The sequence below is a fragment of the Moschus berezovskii genome, chromosome 7, assembly GCF_049115385.1.
Source record: "Moschus berezovskii isolate FMDL1 chromosome 7, NW_MosBer_1.0, whole genome shotgun sequence".
NCBI lineage: Eukaryota > Metazoa > Chordata > Mammalia > Artiodactyla > Moschidae > Moschus > Moschus berezovskii.
The window spans coordinates 17,324,976-17,332,325 of record NC_142466.1 but is presented as its reverse complement, the minus strand read 5'-3'; the positions used below and the strand labels follow the sequence as shown (position 1 = coordinate 17,332,325).

At 44.8% G+C, this 7,350-nt stretch overlaps 1 pseudogene; it reads right to left on the bottom strand.

Moving 5' to 3' along the window:
* Positions 1-1,103: 1,103 nt before the first annotated feature.
* LOC129557449 (AP-1 complex subunit mu-2 pseudogene) lies at positions 1,104-2,365 on the bottom strand (annotated as a pseudogene).
* Between the last annotated feature and the right edge of the window lie 4,985 nt (positions 2,366-7,350).

The window sequence follows — 7,350 nt, the reverse complement described above, 5'->3', positions numbered from 1 at the left end:
AGCTGAAACTCCAATACTTTGGCCACCTCATGCGACGAGCTGACTCACTGGAAAAGACTCTGATGCTGGGAGGGATTGGGGGAGGGAGGAGAAGGGAACGACAGAGAATGAGATGGCTGGATGGCATCACCGACTCGATGGACATGAGTTTGAGTGACCTCCGGGAGTTGGTGATGGACAGGGAAGCCTGGCGTGCTGTGATTCATGGGGTCGCAAAGAGTCGGACACGACTGAGCGACTGAACTGAACTGAACTAATAATCATAAATAGAATCTATTCTTTCTAAATAGCTCATGATTTACAAATATTCACATGTAAGTTGCCTATACATTTTTAAATCATGTTTTATTTCTATGTATGGGGAATAATTGATTTTTAAAATTATTTAAGTTAAACAGCATGTTAGCTTCCTAATCTATAAATTGGAGCACTTCCAGATTCAGTTACATCATCTTCTAAAGCATATATATGCATTATTAACGATTATTTGCATGTGTCCCACATGTAAATATTTTGGGATGGCTAGATGGCATCACCGACTCTGTGGACATGAGTTTGAGTGTACTCCGGGAGTTGGTGATGGACAGGGAGGCCTGGCGTGCTGTGATTCATGGGGTCGCGGAGAGTCGGACACGACTGAGCGACTGAACTGAACTGAACAATATACGTATAATGAAAACAATTTCTATTTTATTTTATTATTATTTTTTTTAGGTTCATCTTTTTAATGCCATCCTAAAACTCAGAAATGGGCCAGCGGGGCCTCTGGGCTCAGCAGCCGTGGAGGAGGGACTCCCCACACCTCTTAAGGCAGGTCACTGCAAGAAGGCACTCATGAGGAGGACTTCAAGCCCCCCTTCTGTTTCTTCATATAAAATTGGAGGAGGGGGAGGGGTGAGAGTCTGAGAGCTGGAGACTATCACTCCTAGCCTACCAATAAAAGAAAAGGGTAGGAGCAAGCTGGGAGTAACAAACCAATAATTCAATGGCTGCCCTCACACACACACACACACACACAACCCATCTTCCCTCCTTCTCTAGTGGAGTCTGCAGTTGGGGCCTGGGAAGAAGACAGCCCAGGTTCAGGCCCCCACTTCTCCCTTCTAGCCGGTACGAAGTTGATAATCGCCACTCTGGGTGATATAGCGGACCCAGGGCAGGGCCTGGTACCACTCTTCTCAATGATCTTCATGTATCGGACCAGAAACAGTGAAATAGGGGATCTCAAACTTCACCCCAATGGGGGGCTGGCCCTCTACTTCCTCCTTCTCCACGCTGGGGAGGCCAAAGTGGGCGCGCATCAGGTACTCCTTGCCCCCCGGGAAAGACGTGATGCTCCAAATAACCATGTTCTTCTCTGGCACATACTTGGCACTGCCCACACTGGTCTTGAAAGGAGGGGAGTCGGCATCACTGGGTACAGGCACAGATATCTCTATACCGTTAGCCACCGACTGCTTTTTAAACTGCCCCTTGGCCTTGACCATGATCTCCACGCGGCTGTGTGAGAATTTCTCAGTGACAGATTCGATCCAGATCAGCGGCTTGACCTGGGTGCTAAGGCGGTAGGACATGAGCTCAAAGTCACCGTCGGGTGGGATGAAGGAGATGGTGTGGTCATTGTCAAAGCGGGAGAGCCGCACGCACTGGTGGAATTTCACATCCTCCAGTTCCACAGACTTGTTCTTGCTCTGGCCAGTGAGCTCGAAGAGTACACGGTCGTTGAGGCCCAGCCGCAGCTCTGGCATTCCCGACAGAAACACCTTGAGCTTGATAGTGCCCACGATCTCACTCAGCAGGACACTGCCGTTGGCATTGACCAGCAGGTTAAAGGAATCTATGACATCGATGAAGACCTCATTCTTCTTGTACTTAATGCCCTCCGAGCGCCAGAACACAGCATTGGTGACAGTGGGTGGCACTCGTGACTTGCCCGTCTCCAGCTTGTTGCCCTGCTGCGTGATGTACTCCTGCAGGATTTTGCTGTCTGTGGTCTGTGGGAAGCCAAAGTCCATGAGCTCATCCAGCAGCTCGTAGACGATGACACAGTTGTCTCGGATACTCTCCTCTTCCAGCTCCTTGAAGTATTTGGAGAATACCTCCACTGTCTTGTAGAGGAAGGAATACACAAGGGAGGCGTTGGCATTCTTCAGTGTGGTGGCCACCAAGTAGAGGTTGCTGCATTTGATCCATAGGAAGTGGACCCGTCCGTCACGCAGCAGCGGGGTCAGTGTGCCTTCCTCCTCCCCTGCATGAGCAGAGGCATGAAATGATCGATCTCACTCATGGCCACATCACCCTTGTAGTTGCGGCTGATCAGGGGCTTGCCCTTGACGTCGAGGATGAAGACAGCCGAGGCGGACATGGTGGTGGCCGGCAGACCTGGGGGGTGGGGAGCAACAATTTCTATTTTAGACGATAAGCAAGAACTTGTATCTAACTTTATATGTAGTATTCCTCACTTTGTGTATACATTAAAAATGTATTTTTAATAACAGCAAAAATAAGATAAAAAGGTGAATTACATTGAGATTAAAAACTCAGAAAAAGCTTGCCTGGGCTCGGGGACATGAAGTTTGCAGAAAGATGAAACCCAGCGATATGATTAGTGAGGAATGCTGCTTTGTTTTAAAGTGGCATTCTTTTTTTAAAAGATAATAGGAAAGAAAATTAATAGCAACTGACTGTAGGCTGTTAAAGAGTTTTTAGAATTAACACCTTTTTTTTTCCTCCAGTCACTTAGAATGTGAAATTTCTTCTGGAAATGCAGAACAATTTGCATACATGGAACTGATCACTGAATGGCAAACCAATTTAAAGTATTAAAGAAAGAATAATAGAGACAAAAATTCAGAGACAGTTCAAACTCCCAAGATAGTTCAAAGGATCATACATGGGGCAAACAAGACAAGCAGCCTTCAAGTCTGAGGAAGCAGGTAAATCAGCCCCCTCCCTGACCAGGAAGAAGTCTTAAGGACAGAATGGCAAAATTTCTTTTTTCACTAAATAAAAGAAAATCCTATGCATTTCCAAATGTAATTTTAATAATTTTTTTCGATGACAAAGTGCTTACCTCTCTATTTATCTAGTTGTATGCAGCCTCTTTCTCTTCCACACACTAACATTTTTATTAGCACTGAGATTTCTGCAGGGTCATATGCATGTGTTGGTTATCTGAGGGCTTGCATTCTCTTCTCATATAAAAAAGCAACTGACCCTGTGTGTGGCTTCTTATTAATTAAACTTCTAATACGTTAGTTTCAAACCTAAAAATGTAACCAGCCACAGGGTCACATTTCTTTACTATTCCAAATCAAGATAAATGGAGGGTTTCCCTGGTGGCTCAGTAGTGAAGATGGATGATGGAAGAACCTCTGGCTTACCAGGACCCAATAAAATAAGGAGGACTCAGGCTTGGTCCTTGCAAAGGCCCTGGTGATCGTCTGTGCGGTGTTAAGAAAGAGAAGTGCAGAGTATTGTGAGGGCAGATAATATGATTGGTGAGTCACTTGAGGGGGACAAGGAAGGCAACCCTGGATAAGCGACATTTAACCAGAGACACGAACAGTAATAGGCTTTGGCTCTTTGCTACTCAACCAGACTTGGATCCCTTCACCCACTTTCAGCAAAGCCAGATTAGTCACTCCAGGGTATGGTGAAGAAAAGTATAGCATTTACTGTGGGGTGCCAAGCAAGAAGTTCAGGCCTCCTAAACATTAGTTGCCTGAACTCTTTGCTTGGTCTCCTGCAATAAATGCTACATTTTTCTTCATCGTAACCCAGAGTCCATAGACTGGCTTTACTGCAAGTGGGTGAAGGGAGCCAAGTTTCGTTTGTTAACAGAATCACACTGAGGGGGTTGGAGATTCAACTCCTCCTGGGAATGTCTGAGCAGCAGCAGATGGCCAGTAGAAGGCTGTATCCCAGTGACCAAAGGCTTCATAACAGGAGATCCTCAGAAGATGCACCTCATCTCTGACCCCTGCGGCCTTTTCACTGGCCAAGCCTGTTGCTGGCTTTGCCCTTTCCTTTAGGATTTTTTCTTCAGGAGGCCCCTAGTGCAGCATGTTAACAATCCTCCTGATGGTCATATCAGACTTACCTGAATCCCCGCAACGGACATCTCTTAGGCTCTTTCTAGAACATTCCCTCCATCCCTCTTTTTCCTACTGGCCCTCCACAACCACCAAGATCATAGTTGTGATATATTAAAGAACATACGCTTGTGGAAACTAGAAAATTTGGGGGAGGTTTATAACAGAAACGTATAAATGTTTGCTTTCTGTCCTATGACATTGTCTAATATATTTTTTTAAGTGACAGAAAAATTTATCAAGTGCAAAACATTCGGAAGTGATTCAATCACCACTTAGCATCAATAGAAATGGTTCGTGCTTCCATTGTCCATGTGCAAGTCTCTAAACATTGTTAGATGTGTCATTTCTGTGGAATCCCAACAATAATTTGATTTTTAAAAGTCAATGTCAGTACCCTAGACTAAACTAAAATCATCAAAACACAAGAAGAAAGAAGTACCTGTGTTCTGGGGAGAGGGAGAGTAGGAGGGTGCAGACAAACTACAGTTAATAATAGACAAGTCACCTGTGTGTCTTTAATCTCCTGAATTCAGTTACTGTTTCAGTGAAAGCTTGAGGCAGCAAAAAACAGGAAAGTCAAACAAACAATAGAATCTCTCCTACTGAGAAAAAGAAAGTAAATGTGGGAAACTTTCTCCCCTCAGGACAAAGCAGACACTAGAGAAGCCGATAGTCACAGGCGTGGAGGGGAGGATAGATAAGTGATTTGAAGCTATCAGTACACAGGCTCCCCAGACCCTCCTGGTACTTCACTCACACCCTTAACAATCTGCCTGTTTTTAGATGCCCCACCGTGGAGAGCTACTGTTACTCACAGAAATGAACTAATTCCTTTCAGCTTCCTAGGATAGGAAAGTGAGCCACCAATCACTGTTCCAGGGTGTCTGTGTCTAAAAACATCTTTTTCCCTTACAGGAAAAAGAAAATGAAAAGAAAAATTAAATTCACCAAGAAACAAAATATGCAAAGGTCAATATATATCACTGAAACTTGTAAGTAACGATTAATTTTTGTTCTTGGATATGTATCCCTTTAATCTAAATAATTTGGCATCGAATCTAGGACATAGTAGGTGTTCTGTAAATATTTGTTAAGTTCATAAATGAATGAACATATATTACATAGTTGATATTCTTAAACTGAGGACATCATTTCCAGGTAGCTCAAGAATCTGCCTACAATGCAGGAGATGCAAGAGACACAGGTTCAGTCCCTGGATTGGGAAGATCTCCTGGAGAAGGAGATGGCCACCCACTTCAGTATTCTTGCCTGGAGAATCCCCATGGACAGAGGAGCCTGGTGGGCTACAGTCCACGGGGTCACAGAGAGTCAGACACGACTGAGCAACTAAGCACACACCCCTGCCAGAGTAATTTCAACTTGCATTCATACACTTGAGGATGCTAGGAACTAGTTAGTATCTTTAAAGAAACCAAATCTGGGCACAAAGCAAACATATATTGAGCATTCCGCGTGTCTAAGACTCTGTGCTTGGCCATGATGGGTCACTACAAATGCACAAACCAAGGTCTTGCCCTCAAGTTACAAGTTTCTTTATCCTTCCTGCTCCAGGAGATGTGAAATATTGGCCAAATTGTTGAGGCAGCTGAGCCCACAGCAAACGCCCTTGCTGTGAAAACATCCTTGGCTGTCTGGCCGTAGCAGAGGGGACCATCAGCCCAACCACAGGTGACAGTGGGAAGGGCTGAAGGAGCACCACGGCAGATGAGAAGGAGGACAGTCAAGTGGAAAGGAGAAATGGGAAGCGAAAGGGCTGCTGTCCTCCCTCAGTGAACGGTTCACCATCCTTCTGCTCTCAAGAACTTCCATATGTTCTGTCACCCTCCCACAGAGGCGACTGAAACATCAGACCAGTGTTGAAAGGGTCAACGTGGCTTTCTACCAAGGAACTCTCTTTTTAAAATAATATGTCTCTTTTTAAAATAACATGTCCGACTCTTTGAGATACAAAATGTGGTCCACTGGAGAAGGGAATGGCAAACCACTTCAGTATTTTTGCCTTGCGAGTCCAATGAACAGTACTAAGAGGCAAAAATGTTATATAGGGCAGATCGTATCGTCTTTGGATTTTACTCTGAATGAGATGAGGAGCCATTAAAAGCTTTGCGTGAAAGAATAACTTGACTTTACCTTCAATTTCAATGAGATACCATTTCACACCAGTCAGAATGGCTGCTATCCAAAAGTCTACATGCAATAAATGCTGGAGAGGGTGTGGAGTAAAGGGAACCCTCTTACACTGTTGGTGGGAATGCAAACTAGTACAGCCACTATGGAGAACAGTGTGGAGATTACTCAAAAAACTGGAAATAGAACTGCCATATGATTCAGCAATCGCACTCCTGGGCATACACACCGAGGAAACCAGAATTGAAAGACACACATGTACTCCAATGTTCATCGCATCACTGTTTATAATAGCCAGGACATGGAAGCAACCTAGATGTCCATCCATCTGCAGACAAATGGATAAGAAAGCTTTGGTACATATACACAATGGAGTATTCAGTTCAGTTCAGTTCAGTTCAGTTCAGTCGCTCAGTCGTGTCCGACTCTCCACGACCCCATGAATCACAGCACGCCAGGCCTCACTGTCCATTACCAACTCCCGGAGTTCATTCAAACTCATGTCCACAGAGTCGGTGATGCCATCCAGCCATCTCATTCTCTGTCGTCCCCTTCTCCTCCCACCCCCAACCTTTCCCAGCATCAGAGTCTTTTCCAGTGAGTCAACTCGTCGCATGAGGTGGCCAAAGTATTGCAGTTTCAGCTTTAGCATCAGTCCCTCCAATGAACACCCAGGATTGATCTCCCTTAGAATGGACTGGTTGGATCTCCTTGCAGTACAAGGGACTCTCAAGAGTCTTCTCCAGCACCACAGTTCAAAAGCATCTATTCTTCGGCGATCAGCCTTCTTCACAGTCCAACTCTCACATCCATACATGACCATGGGAAAAACCATTGCCTTGACTAGACGGACCTTTGTTGGCAAAGTAATGTCTCTGCTTTTTAATATACTATCAAGGTTGGTCATAACTTTCCTTCCAAGGAGCAAGCGTCTTTTAATTTCATGGCTGCAATCAGCATCTGCAGTGATTTTGGAGCCCCCCAAAATAAAGTCTGACACTGTTTCCACTGTTTTTCCATCTAGTTCCCATGAAGTGATGGGACCAGATGCCATGATCTTTGTTTTCTGAATGTTGAGCTTCAAGCCAACCTTTTCACTCTCCTC